The 23,715-nt window shown below is 49.1% G+C and overlaps 1 pseudogene; it reads right to left on the bottom strand.

Annotated features, from left to right (window-relative positions):
• The window catches only part of LOC136471799 (bifunctional dethiobiotin synthetase/7,8-diamino-pelargonic acid aminotransferase, mitochondrial-like), a 48,310-nt pseudogene that overhangs the window by 16,140 nt on the left and 8,455 nt on the right, over nt 1–23,715 (bottom strand).

The following is a 23,715-nucleotide window of genomic DNA, read 5'->3' as shown; positions in this document are numbered from 1 at the left end:
TGAGAAGGAGATCGTGAGATGAGGATCGGAGCCCCCGCGCGCTGTCGAAGTCGCCAGAGCCGAGGGTGACGCCATCGTCGTCATCATGGTCGTGGGTCAGCACTGCATGGCTTCCGGAGCTACACGGCCGCAACTCGTCACCGCACCGCCATCCCCTCTTCCACAACACCTACGGTGAGCCCCCGGTTCTTCCCCTGCTCGCCGCCAGACCTTGCTACTCCGGCCATGGCGCTCCATATCATGAGCGCGTAGGCCAAGGCTATCTCCGGTCTCAAGGCACACAAGCACAGCACACTCACGCGCACACCGCGACCACCTCCGAGCCCTTGGATGCTGTAGACCCTCCAAGCCCCATGGACGCCGAAGCAGAGCACTCGCTCACCGCGCTCGCAACGCCACTATCGTGGCATGGCGACCGCTAGAGCACCCGACCACCTCCGAGCACCCGACCACCTCCGAGCACCAGACCACCTCCGAGCACCAGACCACCGGCCAAAACTACCGACCACCGTGGCCAGTACCGTTGGGAGCGCCTGGCGCCTCCCTAACTCACCCACCCTATTCGCTGGAGCCACGGGAAACACCCGCGACCATGCCGTGACCACCCCGCTGGAGCCCCGTAGTTCACCGTGCGCCTCGCCGTCGTCACCATGTCGCCGTGGCCACCGGGGAGCCCCTACCAGCCACCTAGAAGCACGAAGCCCCGCCTTGAGCCCTGGATGCCCACGCCGCATCCCCGTGGAGCCATAGAAGCTTACACGCCCCATCAGGGCGCTTCACCATGGCAATAGCCACCTCACCAGCGCCGCCGTCGTGCCCGGAAGGCTGCCGCCGTGGCCGGCACACTACAAGACCCCGCACGCCGTGGTAACCCCACCAATGAAGACGTCGAGGCTTGGCGGAGCTTCCACCCGCGTCAATTGCACACCAGCGCTGCCACGGAGGCTCACCAGCGAGCACGCCACTGGCGGGAGCACAACCGCGGGAGAAAACAGGGGAGACTCCCCTTGCCGGCCGTCCTCGCCTACACTCGGTGCACGTGAGCCGAGCCGAGAGAAAAGACGGTGGACTCGGTCCACCATGGACCCTGTCTTAGGTCCATGGACCGTGAACCTGCAACCACCATGAACCACGCACCGTGAGCCAGCACTATAGACGAAGCCCAGTGGAAGTCCACGGCTACGATGTGGCAGCGTCACAGCTTGCCATGTGGCGGGCAAGCCCGGCCCAGATCTAGCCCTGTCCAAATCCAATCAAGACCCGGCCCGTATTGACCGTTGACCGATCAACGTTGACCGTTGACCTGGCCCCACATGTTAGTAGCACAGACGCTCTAGACCCACATGTCAGACGCTGACGTCATGATGACGTTACGCAGAACCCACACGTTAGAAGACAACGCAGCCGGGGTGACATCATGCTGACGTCACGGTGATGTCAGCTGCTGATGTCAGCAGCCCTGGCCTCACACGTCAGTGACCCTGACCATTGACCGTAGACCGTTGACTGACGTTGACTGACCATTGACTCGCTGTTGACTGACGTTGACTTTGACCGGACCCACATGTCAGTGACCCAATAGCCCCTAGACCCACCTGTCGGAACTGACGACGTTGATGACATCATGCTGACGTCAGCTAGACCCCACCTGTCAGCTCAGAATAGTGACGATGACGTCATGCTAACGTCATCATGCCACGTGGACCAGTCACACCGTGACACGTGTCAGCCCAGGAGTAATTCAGCCTTTTTCCATTTTCAGAAATGAATTAAACTTCGGAAATTCATAACTAAATCATACGACCTCAGAAAAATACGAAACTAGGACCAAAATTCATCTAAAATCGAGCTCTACGCAATGAACCCATGTTTGAGTGAATTTAGCTCTGAATTTTCATTGCTTCTTTGTGCTATCCTATAGACGTCGCTAACACGACTATAATGCAATCATTTGCAGACTCAGAGGAGAACCAGACAGACGAGGATCATGAGTACCGTGAGGAGTATGGAGATGACTACACTGAAGGTGCCACATCCCACCCAATCTCATAGCACCTATTACGCATGGCTAATGTAGAACTACTATTGCTTTACTTTGCTGTTATAATCAAACTATGATAGGACTTGCATGGTAGTATGCTTACTTGATAGCCTTTACCTTGAGGCAACCTTACCCCTGCATACCCTGCTATTAGGCTAGACACATGCTTACTGCTATATATTTCATTACTTATACTTCTACTACGCGTATACTACATGCGTGGTGGAAACTGGTGTTATCGGGACTATGGGGAGAGTGCTGCATGTGTGACTTGGGTGTGTGGAGGGTGAGGGTTGCCATGGGGTGCTACCTGGGCACCCCTGGAAATGGATACCTGTGGTGGGTAAATGGTATATGAGGTGGTCCTGGGTGTGAACCTCTGATGGGAGGAGCCCGGGATGGAGGTGCTATGGTGGCACGGTAATTGGAAACCCCGATGGAGACATTCTGGCTTGGTCAACCCTAAGGACTTACTAGTACTCAGATTCACCGGGAAGCCTTACGTACCACTCGTCCTATATGGTGCGGGACGACCGAACTACTTGGTAGGATATTGCCACTACTGCTAGGTTGATAGCGGACAGTGTAAGGAGGTACAGGGCGCGGAGGATTTCCCCCACACCCTTCCGAGACTTCATGGAGACCTTGTGGACCCAGCTCATGACTCACAGTTTCAGCCACCCCAGACTAGACTTGGGGTTTACCAGGGCTAAATGGTAGAGTGGCATTATCCTAGGCTAGCAAGCGGCCGGAATCAGCCTAGTTGACGACGGTCAGTGAGGAAGGCGGATCTTATGGTTATGTGAAACCTCTGCAGAGTGGATGGTTGATCGATCGATACATATGCCGACTCGTCGGCTATGGACCTTTCCTGGGATTCGCTTAAACTAGATAGTGAGATGAGTCCTTCTCTTCTTCCCCTAGGAGTGAGTGTTCGGTCGTAGCCAGGGGCTATGGGCCTTGAGACAGTGCTGAGAGGGAGTTGGCCTATCGACTGAGCGATGGTATGGTTATGGTATGGTGATGATGTGGAGATGGTGGTATATCGATCCCTAGATCGAAACCTAGCTCTGGAAATGGGAATGGGGTGGATGGTGTGTGGGAATGGTACTAAAACTTGACTATACTTTTATATACTTGATATGCTAAAAAACATAGGAAACCCCAGCCTTATAGGTTCCCTTGAATATATCCAACTTGCATCCAATTTCCACAAAGCAATGCTCATAGGGTTGGGAGTGGCCAGTACAAATCGTACTGATAAATTTTGGCACATAGGTTCTGCTGAGGAGTATAGCTCCGAGGAGTTTGATGGATGAGGGGTTCGTGCCTACGCTTGAGTTTGGCGATCTTAACTTCAAGCTGTTCTGAATGAATGCTACTTTTGATTCCGCCAATGCGGCGATGTAATAATTTAAGTAATTCCGCACTATTTGTACTCTGATATTATCGTTGTATGGATGTGATATTTGACTGGAATTTGGGTAATATGACCTTCTATGGTCTTATTACACTACGGTGCTATGGATTTCCCTTCGTGGAAATTGGGGTCGCTTCAGAGAGAAGCAAGGGGGTTCTTACCACGGGGGAAAAATGGACGGAGGCGGCTCGGGGACGGCTGTTCGTGCGGTGGTTACGACTTCCTCTACGCCTGGCAAACGCGAATAAGGAGCGGGGACGAACAGCAAGGAGGGCGGCGGGGTCATGGCTCACTTTTGTAGAGGCTGAGCGCGGGGGGGGGGGGGTGCTCCCACGATGCGTGACGTGGGTGCGGAGCGGCGGCTGACGCGCACGGTGCGGTTGCGAGAGGAGGGGGACGGCGCCGATAGGTGGGCCCGAACCGTCAGCGGTAGAGAGCGGGGCGAAGGCACGGCAACGGCTGCTTGGCCGAGCTGTGCTGGCCCAGGAAGGGAAGATGGGAGGGCGAGCGGGCCGCAGGGAAGGAAAAAGGTCAATCGGGCCGAAAGTGAGGAAGAGAAGGGAGAGAAAAAGGAAATTCTTTTTTTTCCAAATAAATTGTCCAAACTCATTTTCAATTTGAATTTGAATTCAATTCAAATTTTAGTCAAAGCTAATCATTACAAAAACAAATGTGCAGCAGCATGAATGCATCAACATGTTTCTATCCTTATATTTACTTTTAATTTCATAAAAATATTATTTCCTAAATTTGAAAATGCACATATAATTGCATAATTAAATCAAAATTTTCTTATTTCAAAAGACTAAAATTTTTGGGTGTTACAATTCTACCCCCTTAAGATAAATCTCGTCCTCGAGATTCGGGTGATTGCTTACTCAAATAGTTGGGGATAAGACTTTCTCAGATCCTCTTCTCTTTCCCAAGTGGCCTCATCCTCTGTATACCGATTCCACTGCACCTTGCACATCTTTATAGTTCGGCTTCTTGTAACTCTTTCTGCAGTTTCCAAGATCTTTATCAGATACTCTTCATATGTAAGATCTTCCTTAATAGTAAGCTCTTCCAAAGGAATCTGCTCTTCTGGTACTCTCAAACACTTTTTCAATTGAGAAACATGGAACACATCATGCACACCTGACAAACTTTCCGGTAGTTCCAATTGATAGGCCACTTCTCCACGTCTCTCTATAATTTGGAAAGGTCCAATATACCTCGGTGCTAGCTTACCCTTCATATTGAATCTTCTCACACTTCTCATTGGTGACACCTTCAGGTACACATAATCACCAACTTCGAAAGTTAGCTCTCTTCTACGAGTATCAGCGTAACTCTTCTGTCGGGACAGAGCCACTCTCAAGTTGTCTCTAATCATTCTCACTTGTTCTTCCGCATCTCTAAGGACATCGGGTCCAAACACTTGAGTTTCACCAGTCTGATTCTAGAACAAAGGCGTTCTACATTTATGTCCATACAACGCCTCAAAAGGTGCCATCTTGAGACTCTTCTGGTAACTGTTGTTGTACGAGAACTCTGCGTATGACAGACTCTTATCCCAACTATTACCATACTGTAGTGCACAAGCTCTCAACATATCTTCCAAAATCTGATTGATCCTTTTAGTCTATCCATCAGTTTACGGGTGGTAAGCAGAACTAAAATTCAACTTTGTCCCCAAAGATCTATGTACTTTCTGCCAGAATTGCGATGTAAACTGAGTGCCTCTATCCGACACAATTTTCTTGGGAACACCATGTAAGCACACTATTCTTTCCATGTATAACTCTGCTAGCCTTGCACCCATATAGGTAGTCTTGATTGGTAAAAAGTGAGCAACCTTGGTGAGTCGATCCACTATTACCCATATTGAATCATAACCTCTTTGAGTGCGAGGCAAACCTATGATAAAATCCATACCAACTTCTTCCCATTTCCATTTAGGAATCTTTAATGGTTGTAACAAGCCTGTAGGTCTTTGATGCTCAACTTTCACTCTTTAACAAGTGTCACACAAAGCCACATACTCTGCCACATCTCTCTTCAATCCATACCACCAATACTTCTCCTTGAGATCCAAATACATCTTGGTACTTCCAGGATGTATGGAATAGGCAGATTCATGTGCCTCTTGTAGAATGGCATCACGGATAGCCTTCACTTCAGGTACACATATCCTTTTCCCAAACCAAAGAGTACCATTCTCATCCATCCTGAATCTTGGTGCCTTTCCAAGCACTACATTCTTCACTATCTCTTTTAGTTTCTCATCCTCCAATTGACCTTTGTGTATCTCTTGCTCCAATGTAGGCTCTATCACCAATTCCATTGCATTAGTGACAAGACTCAAGTTGAGATACTCCATTTCATCACACAACTCTGCTGACATAAATGTCATCCCAAGTCTATTAGCATAACTCTTTCTGCTAAGTGCATCAGCTACGACATTTGCTTTTCCCGAATGATAATGCACTTCCAAATCATAGTCTTTGATCAATTCTAACCAACGACGTTGTCTCAGATTCAGATATGATTGGGTAAAGATATACTTCAAACTCTTATGATCTGTATAGATATCACTCTTATGCCCAATTAGATAATGTCTCTAGATTTTCAAAGCATGAACCACAACTGCCAATTCTAAGTCATGAGTAGGGTAATTCAACTCATGCTTCCTCAATTGTCTAGATGCATATGCCACCACTCTTCCTTCCTGCATAAGCACACATCCAAGGCCCAAACAAGATGCATCACAATATATAGAGAAGTTCTTGCTTAAGTCAGGCAAAATCAATACTAGAGCTGTAGTCAATCTCTTCTTTAGCTCGTCGAAGTTTGCCTGACATTTATCCGACCATACAAATTTAGCATTCTTTTCCAACAGAGCTGTCATAGGCTTAGCAAGCTTGGAAAAACCTTTAATGAACCTCCTGTAGTATCCAGCCAATTCCAAAAAGCTACGAATCTCACTTACATTGGTTGGTGGTTTCCAATTCAACACATCTTGCACTTTGCCTAGATCCACTGCTATTCCACCATTGGAGACAACATGACCCAGAAAAGAGACCTCCTTCAACCAAAACTCACACTTGCTCCACTTAGCGTACAACTTATGTTCTCTAAGCTTTTGCAAGATCAACCTTATCTGTTTAGTATGTTCTTCTTTAGTCTTGGAGAATATCAGTATGTCATCAATGAATACCACCACAAAATTATCAAGAAACTCCATGAACACCTTATTCATCAGATACATAAAGTATACAGGTGCATTGGTCAATCCAAAATACATAACGGCATACTCATACAAGCCAAACCATGTAGTGAATGCTGTCTTGGTCTTGGAGAACACATAGGCTCCTCTCAACTAATCAAACAAATTATCAATTCTAGGCAAAGGGTATTTATTCTTGATAGTAACCTCATTAAGTGAACGGTAATCCACACACATCTGTTGACTACCATCCTTCTTATCCACAAAGATCATAGGTGCCCCCATGGGGAAGAACTAGGACATATGAAACCTTTTTCTTGCAACTCTTTTAGTTGTTTCTTAAGCTCTTCTAATTTATAAACCCCCATTCTATATGGACGTTTAGCTATTGGTGCAGTTTCAGGTAATAATTCAATAATAAATTCAATGTCTCGGTCAGGTGGCATACCTGTCAAGTCATCGGGGAAGACATCCGGGAACTCCTCCACAACACGATCTTGTTTATGGGCATCACCATCCAGCTGGTTCACTGTGGCTATAGGCTGAGCTTGCACTACCACTTCTACATAGATTCTATCTCCATTGAGTGATGTCACAATCATAGATTTCTCCTAACACCGAATCACTGCCCGGTGTTGTTTCATCCAATCCATTCCCAGAATAAGATCAATTCCTGTTGTTCTCAACACAATAGGTTTCACTTTGAAGTCTACCCCCTTAAGGAAATGCTAGTTGAGGGACTCCAATAAGAAGCAGGCATACTACCTCCCGGTGAATTTACTAGGATGGGGTTTTTCATGTCACACAAGGGTATGCTATGCATTCTAACAAAAGCTTGGGAAATAAAAGAATGCGAAGCACCGGAATCAAAAGTACTGTAGCAGAGATAGAGTTGACACTGAATGTACCCAACATGACCTCGGGCGTCTCCTGAGCTACATCAGAGGACACATAGTTCACCTTCGCAGTGTGAGGTGGTCGGGCATTGAGTTTCTGATTGCCAGTCTGGTTCTGAGGAGCTTGCTGGTTCTGCTTCTTTGGACACTGATGAGCATAGTGACCTACTTCTCCATAGCGGTAGCATGCATTGGGGTTGTTGGGTGCACCACTCTTCATAGGAGCATTGTTGGATATTCCCTGGCATGTTGCTGGATTGCCAGTCTGTTGCGGGGGACGTTGATTACCATACTATTGCTGGTACTGAGGGCGTTGCTGGAACTGGTTACGCTGAGGATATTGACCATGGTTTCCCTGGTTAGATGGTCCTTGATTCCTCTGCTGAAAACTCTGCTGGGGATAGGCACGCGGACGGGTGCTGCTTCCAGAAGCTTGCCCTTGAAGTATCCTCTTCTTGGCTTCCATCTCTTTGCATTTATCGTCAATCACAATAGCGCGGTTCACCAATGACTGAAAGTTAGGGTAGGTGTTGGACATCAGCTAGAGCTGCAGGCCATCATAAAGTCCCTTGAGGAAATGTCGTTGCTTCTCCTTATCCTCAGCTATATCATTTGGAGCATAGCATGACAGTTGAGCAAACTTGTCATGATACTCCACCACAGTCATGGATCCTTGCTTAAGGGATCTGAATTCCTCTTGCTTCAATTCCACCAGTCCATCGGGGATATGATATGACCGGAAGTTGTCCTTGAATTCCTACCAGGTGATAGTAGGAGCATTGTTTGGGCGTCCATACTAGAAAGAATCCCACTAATCCTGAGCTGCTCCTTGGAGTTGACTAGAAGCATACAACACCTTCTCAAGATCATTGCATTGTGCTATGTTAAGTTGCTTCTCCACAGCACGCAACCAATCATCTGCCTCCATAGGGTCTGAGGCATGGGTGAACATCGGTGGACGACCCTTCATAAACTCTCCACGCTTATCTCTGACCTGAACAGGCAGTGGTCCTCTTGCAGGTTCGTTATCCAAGCGTTGCATCATAGCTTGCATCAATTGTGCTTGCATTCCCATCAATTGTTCCATAGTCTCTGGTGGAGGTGGTGGTGGATTTATGAGAGCGTCACGCCCACGACCACGGCCTCTGCCTCTTCCTCCTCTTGCGGCCATCTGCTTTCCAACAAATGCGCAAAATTTTAGAGATTTTCAATTTATAGAGAGCTTATAAAGATAAGGAACAATGCTAAAAATTTTCTGGACAAGATTCAAATACATCAGTTCAGTAAATCTGTTATAACTCAATTTTCAGAGGTCTAACAGAGCTATACCAAGAACGGTTGGAAATCTTAGGAGATCAGCTACAACTTTTATTTAGATCACTTTTACAGATTCTAACATACACATGGTCAAAAATAGAGCTAAACCGAATCTATTCTGGGTTCCAGTCTGCGCAGAAACCTCAACTTGTGACAGCTAGATCTCACAAACCTGAACAGCTATTGACCTGATTCTAGAGACATTTGAAAGATACACAAGTCTAGTTATCTCCACAAAAATTTCAGAATTTTTGGCAGCCCAGATTTCTAGATACAAGATAAAGAACACAGGTTGCTCCAGAAAACAGCACAACAGAGATAAGATAAAGCAAACTCATCTACATTAAGAACATCATCTAAACTTAAGGTTCAAACCTAAGGAAGTTGTGGACATGCCCACAAACCTCCAGCAATCAAACAAACTCCAAATCATCCAAGTTCACAATTAAAAACATCTAATCATTAAAGTTCACAAGACCAAACAAGACTAGACATGACTTACGAACTAACAATGTTGTAATCTTAAACAAGGCACCTAACATCTATGGGGCGGTGTCAATCATGGTGAATGACCGACACTTCTTCTTGTAGATAGGTGGCTGCCCAAGTTGAGCACGTAGTTCATCAACTTGCTTCTGGAGGCGTCTCTTGGCCCTCTGTGATGCACATAGCTCTCCCTTGACCTCTTCATCTATCCCCTGCATGGCATGGACATGTTGCATTGTTGCTTCCAGAGTTGGGTCACTCTCTGGTGGTGCCAGGACCTGCCAGTTACCCTCATGATCATTGTGAGGAAGGTACCTAAAACGATCCTCCTTCATGGCCTCAAAACGACGGCCATGGTAGTAGATGTAGGCGTCCTGCGCTGCATCTTCCATGCATCTAATGCATGGGCCCTCCTGGCAGTGGCACGGTGGACAGTCTCCACCTCATGTCTATTCTTTATGTCATTCCAAGCAGTGACAACCAGCTCTACCTTCCAAAAGGTTGCCTCCAAAGGATGCTGGTACTCTACACAATTATAGCTAATGGAGGCGTGCAGATCAGGATAGTAGTCATCCAGCACATGTGTAAGGAGGGTGTGGTAGTAGGCCGTCTCTAGGGCTGGCTTGAAGTAGTACTTGCACTTCCAGCCTATCTCCTCATCCACCACAGGGACAGCTGGGGATGGCACAGGTGTAGGTGAAGTAGCTGATGACTCCTCTGGGGTAGCTACAGTAGGATAGACAGGTGCAACAGCTGGAGTAGGAGCAGGTGCAGGTGTCGGGGTAGCCATCTCCTCATCATCGGAGATGATCACAATCTCCTTCTCCGCCTGTGGAGCACGGGGGGTGAACAAGGCACGGTAGCCTGCAGTGCTGAGGCAGGCGGTCTTCAGGTTATGAGACATCTATAGATTTAAAGTGAGATAGAATTTGAATCAACAATTTTATATAATAGATTAAGGAATGAAAAGCATAAATGTTTTAATAAAATAACAAGAATAAGACAGTAAGCATGAAACCAGAGGAGCAAAGATGCTAAAACGACCGTTTCTAATTAGGCTTGCGTCCTACAGTCAACACGGCTCTGATACCAATTTGTCACACCCAATTTTAAGGATAAAATTGAATGCATAAAGCTCATGTGTGCCTAGGGATCAGTCACACACATAAGTCGACAAATTATATAAAGTATCATCACGGTGTATCTTACAACACGATTAATAACAACACATAGTCTTACACAACACAGCGGAAAATAAAATGATAACTCTCTCGTGGAACTCCATCACAGAGAAGGTCAACTGGTTGACCACAAGCCTAATAATCCTCAGGAAACTCCTCATACACATTGTCATCTGTTACCCATCTGGGATTTTTATCCAAATATAGAAAGTAAACAAGCGTAAGTACTTCCCGTACTTAACAAGATAACATGGGGTTACGTAGCTCAAAAAGGATGACACTGGTTTACTACAGTTAACACTTTTAGTAAGTCAAGATTTTATTATCAAGTATTATCAAGTTATGCTTAAGCTCCCATTTATACCCACATAATCAGATATCAGAATCATTTGCATCATATTATCATCGTATACCATCATAAATGAATCACAATGAGTAACCAATTATTCTGTGAGTTTTCCGGGCCGCTCGTGACCGTGAGCATGGCTGTTATAACAGTTTGTAACCCTCTGCAAAGGTGGTGCACATTCACCGCAAGTCGTGATTCCCATATGCCCGGGTTAATTACTCCCATATCACTGCCAAGGTGAGCGGGCAGGGTACACTATGAAGCCATTTCATAGGTTTCTCTAACAAGTTAGGGCCGCTCGGTTTCCTCGGTAGGCAGATGTAGGAACCCCCCTTTCCTATGGCACATATCCATCGTGGCTATACACATAGGAACAGAGGCAGTCCTATACCCAATGTGGCAAGCCCCTTTTGCGCCATAAAGGTAACCTCTAACAAGCTAGAAAAGATCCTATTACTGAGCTAAAGTCAGAGCCATATGACTCTCACGGTTGCACTGTCAGTCCCAGCTTTTGCCGACAGATAAGTCCTTATGGAGGGCCGAGAGCAACATGATTGAAAGTCATTTGCTCCTTCGCCCTATGGATCAGTTGTTATAAAGCATGTTTTACCTTTAGTTCCATAGAACCATTAACCATTGTGTAGACCATGTTCAGTTAAAGCGCTAGCAATCTACCCATATGCAATTAACCCAAAGGAGTCAAGGGAACACGTCATCAAATAACTAGGATGTCCTTATGGTTATCAAAGTTAGACACATGCACATGAGTGAATGATTAAAGTGAATAGGACATCAAGGTAGGCCCATGCTATACTTGCCTTGGTTAGCAAACTCATGCTGATCCTGCTGGTCGTCAAAGTACTCCTAGTCACCAACGTTCTCCTCACCGTCTGAACACGACCAACACAGCAACATACAACATTCTAGGAGCATTCATGCAAAGCAAATAATACTACAGTTAGAACAGTACACCAGCAGTATAGAAAACAAATTAAAATGTTTATGAAAAGAATCTACGTCTCGCTACGATCACAGCAACGCGAAGTTCACGAAAAACAGAGCTAATACGCAAAAGTTATGATTTCAACAGGATTTCCTATAGCAATTTATTTAATTAAATCTAACCATGAAATTTAAAAGTTGCAAACATGATTAACAGTGGTATTAATAAGTAGAGAACTTAATTGCGAACCTAACGCAATTTGAACGGGTCAATTCGGAGCTAAAACGGCGATTCTATGAGCAAAATAGTGCAATGACATTTTTGTAAATACCGAAATCGTATTTTGGACTAAAACAGTGTATTTTGTGTTTTCAAAAGGGGAAAGCGTACTCTAGAATTTGTGCTATGGACGGCGGGTTCTATTTGTCCAAACTCGAGGGACTCTTTAGCAAAATCACCCGCGAAGGGGTATCGGCCACTCAGAGCCGTTGATCAAGCAACGGACGGCTCGGATTAGAGAGGGGAAGAGAGAGAAAGGGAGGCACCGGCCAGAACAGTGCAACCGCGGTGGTGCAGCCATTGCCGGCGGCGAGGAGGTCACCAGCGCACGGAACTTGGCCTACGGGCCACGGTTCGAAGAACCGAGGGCACCGGGAGACGGTGGGGTGAAGGGGACCTCGGCTAGGCCGATACAGCGGCCAGAGGACGCGGCCGAGGCAGCGGACACCATGGCCAGCGGCCGGGAGCTATCGGGCGCACACGAAAATGGTCATACAAGCCATGAAAATTGAAAATAACGACATGGGGAGGTAGAGAGAAGCAAGGGGGTTCTTGTCGTGGGGGAAAACGGACGAAGGCGGCTCGGGGACGGCTGTCCGCGCGGAGGGGTGGACGGCGGATCACGGTGCTCCTCCGTGCGGCGGTTACGGCTTTCTCTACGCCTAGCGAACGCGAAGAAGGAGCGGGGACGAACAACAGGGAGGGCGGCGGGGTCACGACTCACTTTTGTAGAGGCCGGGCGCGGGGGGGTCGCTCCCACGACGCGCGACGTGGGCATAGAGCGGCGGCAGTTGTGGCTGACGCGCGCGGTGCGGTTGCGGGAGGAGGGGGACGGCGACATGTGGGCCCGAACCGTCAACGGCTGAGAGCGGGGCGAAGGCGCGGCAACGACCGCCTGGGCGAGCTGGGCCGGCCCAGGAAGGGAAGAGGGGAGGGCGAGCGGGCCACGGGGAAGGAAAAAGGTCAATCGGGCCGAAAGTGAGGAAGAGAGGGGAGAGAAAAAGGAAATTCTTTTTTTTTCTTTTTTCCAAATAAATTTTCCAAACTCATTTTCAATTTGAATTTGAATTCAATTCAAATTTTAGTCAAAGCTAATCATTACAAAAACAAATGTGCAGCAGCATGAATGCATCAACATGTTTCTATCCTTATATTTACTTTTAATTTCATAAAAATATTATTTCCTAAATTTGAAAAAGCACATATAATTGCATAATTAAATCAAATTTTTCTTATTTCAAAAGACTGAAATTTTTGGGTGTTACAAACTTCTTAACAAGTGTGCCATCCCGCAACTGCAAATTGAGAGTAAACCTTATCAGTTATCTTTTGAAGTGCATAATTACATGCATGAATGGGCAAGATATAATGTTAAGAGAACGGACATGTTATGGCAAGGGATAAGTTAGATTGATTCGGTTAGGATATTTCTTTAGGGGTCAAGTAATTAAGTTGTCTCTATAAAAGGGACCATCATGTATCAGTTTAGAGTCAAGCAAGAATCCTAAGATAGTCCCCCAGGAAGGGTGGCTATCCAGGGTCTCTCTGATAATCCATCTATTCATAGCCTTTTCATAAAAGGACATGCTCCTATTCTCCTTCAAATGATATTATACTTGTATATAAATACGATTCAGATACAAGTGTTCTTTAGGAATGCCATGGCTTAAAAAAAGAAATATGTGTACTTATGTAACGGCAGTATATCATATATCAAAGAGGTAAGGACACTCAAAGGGAGTATCACAAACCATAGTTTTAGTCTATCTTAGTTTGAGTTATTCTAAAATTCTTGTGAGTTACTTTAAATAACTAGTTTCTACCTACTCACAGCATATTTCATTACCTCCTTGAGCTTCATGTGGTCAGTATCAAGGTTCGAGTACCACTGCATAGCTTTTAGTGCTGCAGTACAGCCCAAGGCATGAGCAGTGTGTTGGCTCAAAATAGATCTCATATTCAGATTTGGGAACTACGAGAGGGCAGCTTGGTCCTTGGCCGCTTGGATTGAAAGGAAATGCAATGGCTTGTCCTGATATAAGGGTGTGCCCCTACTCTTATGGGCAGAGGGCAGCATCTACTTTCTACCTGCTCCAACATGTTTTTCTCACCACTAAAGTGGATGCAGAGCATATTCCTATTACAAAGGCTTGGAAGCCAAGGAAAGTAAAATGCAGAAAAGTAAGATACAAGTGCTGCCGAGCACTAGGCTTATGTCATTCTCCCCCTAAGCCTTGTGCCGAGCACTGGAAGCGATCTGCTGTAGCCCAATCCTCTCCCTCATCTATTAGAACTTAGACTTTCCTAGCGACTTGGTGAGAATGTCGGCCAGCTGATCAATAGTGGCAATGTGGCTGGCCTTGATGCTCACGTCCTCCAAGCAATCCCTAATGAAGTGGTACTTGATGCGGATGTGCTTGTTTCTCTCATGGAAGACATTCTTGGCCACAGCTAGAGCAGACTTGCTGTCTATCTTCAGCTCAACCGCATCCACCTTCCTGCAAGGAGCTCTGCCAGCATCCTTGACAGCCATAGTGCCTAAGTTGCTACAGTGGTGGTGGCGATGTACTCTGCTTCACAGCTTGAGAGGGCCACAACCTTCTGCTTGAGGGACTACGAGCTAACCAAGCAATCACCGAGGAAGAACATCGTCCCGGCTATGCTCTTGTTGGTGTCCACATCGTCGACGAGGTCGCTGTCGCAGTAGACAACGAATCGCATCATGTCGGGGGCCCTTCCGTAGTGAAGACCGTAGTCGAGGGTGCCTGCCACGTAGCGCAGGATACACTTGACGGCCTACAGATGCTTCATCATCGGCCGCTCCATGAATCGGCTCATGTACCCGATATCCGACCGGGTGTGGACCAGGTAGCGCAAGCTCCCGATCAGCCACCGGTAATGGGTTGGATTGACCTCCTCCACCGTGCTCTCCTAACTCAGCTTGAGCTTCTCCTCCATCAGGGCATGGGCCGGATTGTAGCCTGTCATGCCACCGAGCTCGAGGATGCGCTTGGCATAGTGGGTTTGGCGGAGGGTGATCCTGCTGGCGTCCTAGCACACTTCAACGCTGAGGTAGAAGCAAAGAAGGCCGAGGTCGCTCATGTTGAACGCCTTCTTCATCTGCGCCTTGAACACCTTCACCTTCTGATCTTCAGCGCTAGTGATGATGAGGTCATCGACATAGACACCGACCAGTAAGATGTTGCGTCCGCTGCCCCACCGGTACACCGCCGCCTCGTGTGTGCTCTGCTTGAAGCCCATCTTCTTGAGTGTGGCGTTGAGCTTCGCTTTCCAGTCGCGCGGTGCCTGGCGCAGGCCGTAGAGTGCCTTGCGTAGGTGGTACACCTTCCCCTCTTCTTCAACGATGGCGTAGCTAGGTGGCTGGCGCACATAGACCTCATCCTTGAGATGAGGAAGGCGGACTTCATGTCCATGTGGTGGACTTGCCACCCCTCTTGAGCTACCAGTGTGAGGAGGACAAGGACTGACTCCATGCGCGCCACGGGGGCGAAGGCATCGTCATAGTTGATCCCCTCTTGCTGGACGAAGCCGTGTGCTACCAGCCACGCCTTGTGCTTGATCACCATGGCCAGCTCGTCCTTCTTGACTTGAACACTCACTTCAGGGTGCGGTGGCCGTCAGGTAGTGACACCAGCTCCTAGGTGCGGTTCTGCTTGATAGAGTTGAGCTCCTGCTCCATCACTGTCCACCACGCCGGATCACCCTATGCTTCAGCATAAGTGGTCGGCTCACCGGTGTGCGTCAGATGTAGCTGGGCGAAGAGCCGCTCGGGCTGGTCTAGTGGAGACTGCTCTCGGAGGATGTTCGCCACCATGCGGTACCCGAGGGGCTCATCGTCACAATAGGCGTCCAGGCGGTCTTCATCATCCTCTAGCAGCGTCGCGTACTTGACCTCTGGCTGCCCTACGTGCGCTGGTGTCACAGCGGGCGAGGTAGAAGATGCCGAGGAGATCGGCTAGTGCGCCGGAGAGGTCGGCTGGAGCGTCGGTGAGCTCCCGATAGCCACCGATGGACTGCCGACCACCGCCGATGGGCTTCTGAGCTCCCCCAGATTTGGTGAATGCGAGAGCGATGGAGCTGATGAAGAGGTCAACGCTGGTGATGAAGACCCAATCATCGATGAGGATGCACCTTGTGCTCCCTCAACACCGCCCACCCATGTGTACTCAACGGTGAAGTCACAGAGCGCGGCCGGCGACCCGTCGCCCACCACCTTGTCCCATGCCCAGCCATGTCCTTCATCAAACACAACATCGCGCACCACGTGCACGCTCCATGTCACCGGGTTGAGCAAGCGGTAGGCCTTAGCCCCCTCTACGTAGCCGATGAAGACTCCCAGCGAGCTGCGAGGCAACCAAAGACGTGCAGATAGCTAACTGCCAGCTTGCTCCTGTGCCAGGCCTCATATGGTGTCTTGCCATCGAGAGCACTGGTCGGCGAGCGGTTGAGCAGGTGCATAGTAGTCATTATGGCCTCACCCTAGTAGATCGTTGGCATGCCGCGCTGCTTGAGGAGGGCACGTGCCGCTGCCACCACCATCTAATTGCGGTGCTCAACCACACCGTTCTGCTATGGTGAGTAGGGCACAGAGTAGTGGCGCTGAATCCCCTCATCGGCGTAGTATGCCGTGAACCCAGCCACCGTGAACTTGCCATCATTGTCCATGTGGAGCACCTAGTGCTTGCAGCCGCACTCCTTCTCCGCGACTGCTGGTGGCGCTTGATGGCGTCTAGATCTGCCGCCTTGGAGTCGAGCAGCATGGCCCACATGTAGCGGGTGGTGTCGTCAATGAGCTGTAGGAAGTAGCGCTGACCTCCAAGAGTTGCCGATGACACTGGGCCGTAGATATCGCCGTGCACCAGCTCAAGCTGCTTAGTGGCACGGTAGGAGGCTTTACGCGGGAAGGGTCGGCGCTTCAGCTTGGTCACCACACAAGTGTCATAGAGCTGCTCGATGTGGTCGACGCAGGGCATGCCACGGACCATCTCCTCCTTGCTGAGCTATTTTAGGGCCTCAAAGTGAAGATGCCCGAAATGCTCATGCCAGCGCCACGCCTCATCATCCTGGCACATGGCAAGGCAAAGGGGGTGCGCCACCTACACATGAAGCACGTAAAGGTGGTTGCTTCCCCGATTCACCTTGGTGAGAAGATGACGACTTGTATCCTAGATACGCAGCATGCTGTCCTCAATCTCCACCCGAGAGCCATTCTCGTCCAGCTGCCCCACGCTGATGATGGAGTTCCTCAAGGCCGGGTTATAGTACATGCCGATGAGGACGCAGTGCTCCCCTGTCTTGGCCTTGAAGATGATCAAGCCGACTCCCTTGATCTCGATGGTGGAGGCATCACCGAACTTGATGGAGCCCTTCACACTGAAGTCCAAGTCAGAGAAGAACTCGAGCCAACCAGTCATGTGGTGTGTGGCACCGGTGTCGAGGTACTAGCCGTTGATTTTGTCATCGTCTGTGCCTTTGCCAAGGAAGGTGTGGGCGCACCGTTCGTCAAGGTGGAGGTGTGTGGAGCCAACCAACATGGAAAGGGGAAAGCTTGGACCTTTCACCCCCTCCCCTGCTTCTTGCTTTGGCTCGATGCACCCGTGCACCAGGAACAGAGCAGCATCCTCCTCCCCTGCTTGTGCGACGTGAGCCTGCCCACCGTGGCATGGAGGAAGGCGACAGTCCTTGGCCCAATGGCGGGACCTGCTGTAGTTGTTACAGGTGTCATCTTGGGTCGCCTTGTGCTCGCCAGCGGTGCCGCCATCAGCATCTGCCTGACCCTAGGGCCCCTTCTCCTCCTTTGTGCCACCGTGTGGTCGCCGGCGATGCTCCTTGGAGGAGACAGATGGTCCGAATCCTTCCTCCTCCTTCTCGAAGGTGCGCCACTGCTCCGTCGTGTACAGCGGCTTGCCTTCGGCGGCACCTGGCTCGGCATGAGGCCCCTCTTCGCGGTCCTACACTGCCTTGAGCCTCTCGGTCACGTTGTTGACGGTGAGCTGCTCGAAGTCGAGGAGCGTCTCGATTGACATGATGATCTGCACATACTTCTTTGGCATGTAGCGGAGGAATTTCTCCACCGCACGCTCCTCTGTGAGGTCAGTGTCATCGTTGCACACCATCTGCTCCATCAGGTTGGTCAGGCGAAGGGCAAAGTCCTTGACTTGTTCACTAGGCTAAAAGGCAAGGCCTTCCCACTCCCCTCGAAGGCGCTGCAACGTCGCTCGACGTACGCGATCTCCGCCGACGTGCGCCGTGGCGATCACTTCCCACGCTAGCTTCACTGTAGCCTTGTTGGTGAGGGAGGCGCCGAGCCCAGTGGGGACGACAGTGCATAGGGCCTCCAGCGCCTGACGATCGTTGTCGTAGCTGACGCCACCGACGTGTACCACCTCCCACAACCGCCGAGCCTACAACTTGACCTTCATCAGCAGGCTCCACTCATGGTAGTTCACCTTGGTGAGCATCGGCCATGGTGATCCCGCTCTAGAGTTGCAGTAGGCAATCTGCAGCACCGGGGAGTGCCTGCAGCGACCACGACACCGCTCTAGTGATGGCGACTGGCAACGGCGCCCGATCGGACTGCGCAACCCTCCTCCCGCTGGCTCTGGCTCCTCCCGCTCCATCTCGGCGTGTAGTGCTGCAATAGCAGCCACCGCGGCTTGAACCGTAGCCGCTGCCTTTGCGGCAGCAAGGCGCGTCGCGCGATCTCCGGCTCTAGCTCCTATGGCGTCACCACCAGGGTTGATCACCACACCGGCGGTGGCACGCGCTCTCTCGATCTGGCTGGCGGTGGACATGGCGCTCACTCACTCAAGAACCCTAGGCCCCGATACCAATTGTTGGCCCAAAATAGATCTCAGATTCAGATTTGGGAACTACCAGGGGGTAGCATAGCCCTTGGCCGCTGGATTGAAAGGAAATGCAATGGCTTGTCCTGATACAAGGGTGTGCCCCTGCTCTTATGGGCAAAGGGCAGCATCTACTTTCTACCAGCTCCAGCATATTTTTGTAACCACTAAAGTGGATGCTGAGCATGTTTCTATTACAAAGGCTTAGAAGCCAAGGAAAGTAAAATGCAGAAGAGTAAGATACAAGTGCTACCGAGCACTAGGCTTATCTATCACAGTGTAGGAATGGCCATGTAAGAGCGCCATAAGCTGGACCAGGTAAAAACTAGAATCATTGCTAAACTGTAATGGCTCATTCATTGTGATACTTTTGACATAACATCAAAGATCATGCATTCATGCTTCAAGGTGGTTGAGGCCAATTATGCAAACACATTCAAGATGAGTACCTCAAAAACTTCCTCCGTTGCTAAGGTTGCAGCTAATGGAATAATTACCCCAATCATCAATTTCGCATAACAGGCGATATCAGGTAAACAACCAAGTAACTCTGAAGCAGACTGAAAGAGAAGTTACCAAGGTTATAAAATACAAACAAAATATCTATTTATCCTCTGAAAAGGTATTGTCAAATATTACCTCCACACCAAGACGCCAGAATCCTGTAAATACCTCATCAAATATGATAGGTATTTTTCGACTTCTACACTCTATGACAAGTACTCGCTGGAAAAAGAGGATCTATCATGAGCATTCCACCTACACCTTGTATCACTACACAAATATGGGTTAATGAGGTTGAAGCAGTAAATGGCATGGGAAAGTACTGAGATTTTGTCAGCTGTTAGTATGAAACAACGTAGACATACTAAAGGCTAAAGAGCAAAAAAAATCCCAAGAAGCTCAAAGAGAAACTTTATTTACCTGGTTCTATAATAAGTGCTGCAAGATGTTTAGAACTACTTGATAGAGAAAATTCTGACAGTTTCTGTTGGAGCTTGGACTGTTGCGTAGAGGGTATGAGTGAGAGGTGGAGGGACGAGGCTTTAACGCCTGGTGGCGAGGCGGCGACACCGATGTCTAGGGTAGACGAACAAGAGAACGTGAGTGCAAATGTGAGAGTGCTAGAGAGCAAGAGAGAGATTAACTCTAATCTCTAGCTAAACTTTCATTAAACAGACTGTTCCATACTTATACCACAATCCTAACAACTGATCAGCTAACTTCAAGGGATAACAAACCAAGGAAACTAATGCTCCTAAACGATCGGATCACACAACAACGATGCGAACTCCTAGGCAACGCGGTTAGCGCGCCATGGCTGGTGACCGCGCACTGGCGCTCCTCGCCACAGTCCACCATTCAGCCACTTCTCTTGGCGCGACGCTGGTAGACATTGCTGACCATAACATCTCTCCCCCCTCGACGAATAGCTCGTCCTTGAGCTGGAAGGCGGGGAAGAGGGCGCGGAACTCCTTCGTCAGTGGCGCCATCGCTCGCCGCGTGGGCCTCCAGTTCCAGCCCTGCCCGGGCACCAGCGTCATCGTCGCTAACGATGACCGCGTGGCATGCTGTGGTCTCGCCCGTGACATCGGCATCTGCATTGCTGATGAGATCTTCACCATCGACTGCTACTCCATCCCCATTGACACCTACGACATGGTGCTGGGCGTCACCTTCCTTCGCACCCTAGGGCCGATCCTATGGGACTTCGATGACCTCTGTATGGCCTTCTGGCACGAGGGCCACCGTATCTTCTGACGCGGGGTTCCTCCACTACATAGTTGGACACCTCCAAGTAAAACAGATGCGGGCACTTGTGGCCACAAACATATGGTTCATCGCAATTGTAGCACAGGCCGAGTTTGCGATGATCGACCAACTCGGTAGGTGTAAGCTGCTTGAACGGGTGAGGAGGAGCAGAGGACGACGCCAGCTGTGCCCCAGTGGCACCCACGACTGGCGGCGAAGCGGTTATGGCGGCCGGGGTGGTGGAGCCGGCAACGCCAGGGCCAGCGTGGCATTGCGGCGCTCATTGGCGCGCGCTAGGCTCATGGCGCGTTGCAATTCTTGAGGGTCCTGAAGCTCCACATCGATGCAAATTTGCTCCAGGAGCCCCCCAGTGAAGAGCTGGGCCTACTGATACGGAGTGAGGTGGCCGACGTGTGCCATTCTCGCCTGTAAGGCCTCCTGATAAGATGCGACGTTGGCCGGGAACGGCTGGCGAGCCAATTCCGCCAAGTGATTGGTACGGAGGGGCGGCTCGAAACACTGATGGCATAAGCATTTGAACTCTTCCCAAGCGGGCTCACCGACGTCGTGCTCCAAGACGTAGTACCACTGTTGGGCGGTACCCGTCAGATGGAACAAGCCAAACCTTGTCGCCGTCAGGAGTGCGCTGGGCACGGAAGAACATGTCACATCTGTTGAGCCATCCTTGTGGGTCATCCTTGCCATCATAGGTGGGAAAGGAGAGTTTGTGATAGCATGGCATGGCCGCAGCCTCAGGTTCTAATGGCACATGGGGAAGGGGAGGTGGCGTGTGCATGGCGGCAGATGACAGAGGATGTGGCACCTGCATGATCGACGAGAAGGAGGGAACTAGGGATGGTGAGTGGGGAAAACTGATGTGGGTGATAGGCATGCCCAGTGATGGCTGCCCCGGCTGGGATGACACGGCCATGGAGGCTTGCAGTGATGGGGCGGGTGTGGGAAGGGAGGGCACCAGCGGTGGTGTGGAGGATAGCTCCGAGATGACAAGACCCGTGGCCAGCAGTTGAAGAATGCCACTGTAGCCTGGGAGACCGTACGATAGGAATGGCGGTGCGGAGGCCGTAGGACGACCTTCGATGGCCGCCATGCGCATGGTGATGCCCCCCATCTGACGTTGCAGACCATAGATGGCGGCGGTGAGTGCATTGAGGGTGTTGGTGGGGATCGCGGTGAGCTGTGGTGGTAGAACGGGGAGCGGTGCGGTGGGGACGATGGGGGAGCTGGTGACTGCAGAGGCAGATAGGATCACGGGTGGCATGGTGGTGGTGGGAATGACGACGGCAGAAGAAACTCCAGAACAAGACATAGCTGATACCAGATTGCTGGAGCTTGGCCTGTTGCGTAGAGGGTATGAGTGAGAGGTGGAGGGGCGAGGCTTGAACGCCTGGCGGCAAGGTGGCAGCGCCATGCTCGACGCCGATGTCTAGGGTAGACGAACGAGAGAATGTGAGTGCGAGTGCGAGAGCATCAGAGAGCAAGAGAGAGATTAACTCTAATCTCTAACTAAACTTTCATTAAACAAACTGCTCCATACTTATACGACAATCCTAACAACTGATCAGCTAACTTCAAGCACTACTATAGATTGACCTATCACCAACACCTTTATCATCGCCGTTATCACTAAAACCGTTGGGGTTTGTAATACGAACTGTTGGTGATGAGAGTATCACTGCCGGTTCATAAGAACGTGCGGGTTGATAACTATCATTGCCGCTTTGTCTTACCAACCGGTGGTGATAGTCCATCATCACAGCTACTTTGCATCACCAACCGGCGGTGATAGTGTGCTCCTCATCACTGCCGCCTCGCCATATGAACCAGCGGTGAAGACATTTTCACCACTAGCTTGTTGTATGATACGGCTGTGATAACCATGCTGTAGTATAAATAAATTCATAACTTTTTCAAATAAAGTCAGATGAAAACAAACTTTATATAAAAGTTGTAGACTTTGACGAGATCGACAACTTTGTAGTTGATAACTTTTTTATTTGAATCCATTTATAGTCCCGAAATTCTGTTTGAAGCACTCAAATTTTGAAATTCAATTTTTTTCGAATTGTACAAACGACCTTAGATGGGAAAATGACTAAAACCAAAGTTGTAGATCTCGATGAGATATACAACTTTGTAGTTGACAACTATTTCATAAGAAATCATTTATAGTCTCAAATTTATATCTGAAGTTTCAAAATTTTAAAAACCAAATTTTCAAACAACCATGGATGGAAAATCGACCAAAACCAAAGTTATAGATCTCGATGAGAACAACAACTTTGCAGTTGATGAGTTTTTCATTTGAAATATTTGAGGTCCCAAAAGTCTGGCTAAAGTTTTGATGTTTTGAAATTCAAATTTGTTAAACGAACTCGGATGGCGAAACAACCAAAATCAAAGGTGTAGATCTCGATTAGAATAACAAATTTGTAGTTCATGACTTTTTCATCTGAAGCCATTTAAGGTTCTAAATATTCATTTTAAATCATAAAAAGTGAATACTAGAGGAATGGACATGCTATATAGAGAGCAGCTTCCGGTACCATGAAGCTAGATCTAGTTGGGGGAGCTTCCTAGGATTGAAACAAAAGATTTTGCTATTTTTTTGGCCCGTTTTTGGGAAGAAAATTCAAATCACCGCCGGCTTATAATACGAACCGACTGTGATAAGCTATTATCACCTCTGGTTGCAAACGGCCTGTGATGAGAATGTCATCACCACCGACAGCTTACTGCCGAGACCGAAAAGCGCTAGTGATGGGCTTTACGAACCGCTTGGGATATGTCTGAATGTAGTAGTGAAGGGATAACAAACCAAGGAAGCTAATGCTCCTAAACGATCTGATCACACAACGACGATGCGAACTCCTGGGCGACGCAGTTGGCGCGCCGTGGCTGGTGACCACGCGCCGGCGCTCCTCGCCACGGTCCACCATTCAGCCACTTCTCTTGGCGC

This window comes from Miscanthus floridulus, chromosome 8 (genome assembly GCF_019320115.1).
Source record: "Miscanthus floridulus cultivar M001 chromosome 8, ASM1932011v1, whole genome shotgun sequence".
Classification (NCBI taxonomy): domain Eukaryota; kingdom Viridiplantae; phylum Streptophyta; class Magnoliopsida; order Poales; family Poaceae; genus Miscanthus; species Miscanthus floridulus.
This window is presented reverse-complemented; position numbering and strand designations above follow the sequence as displayed.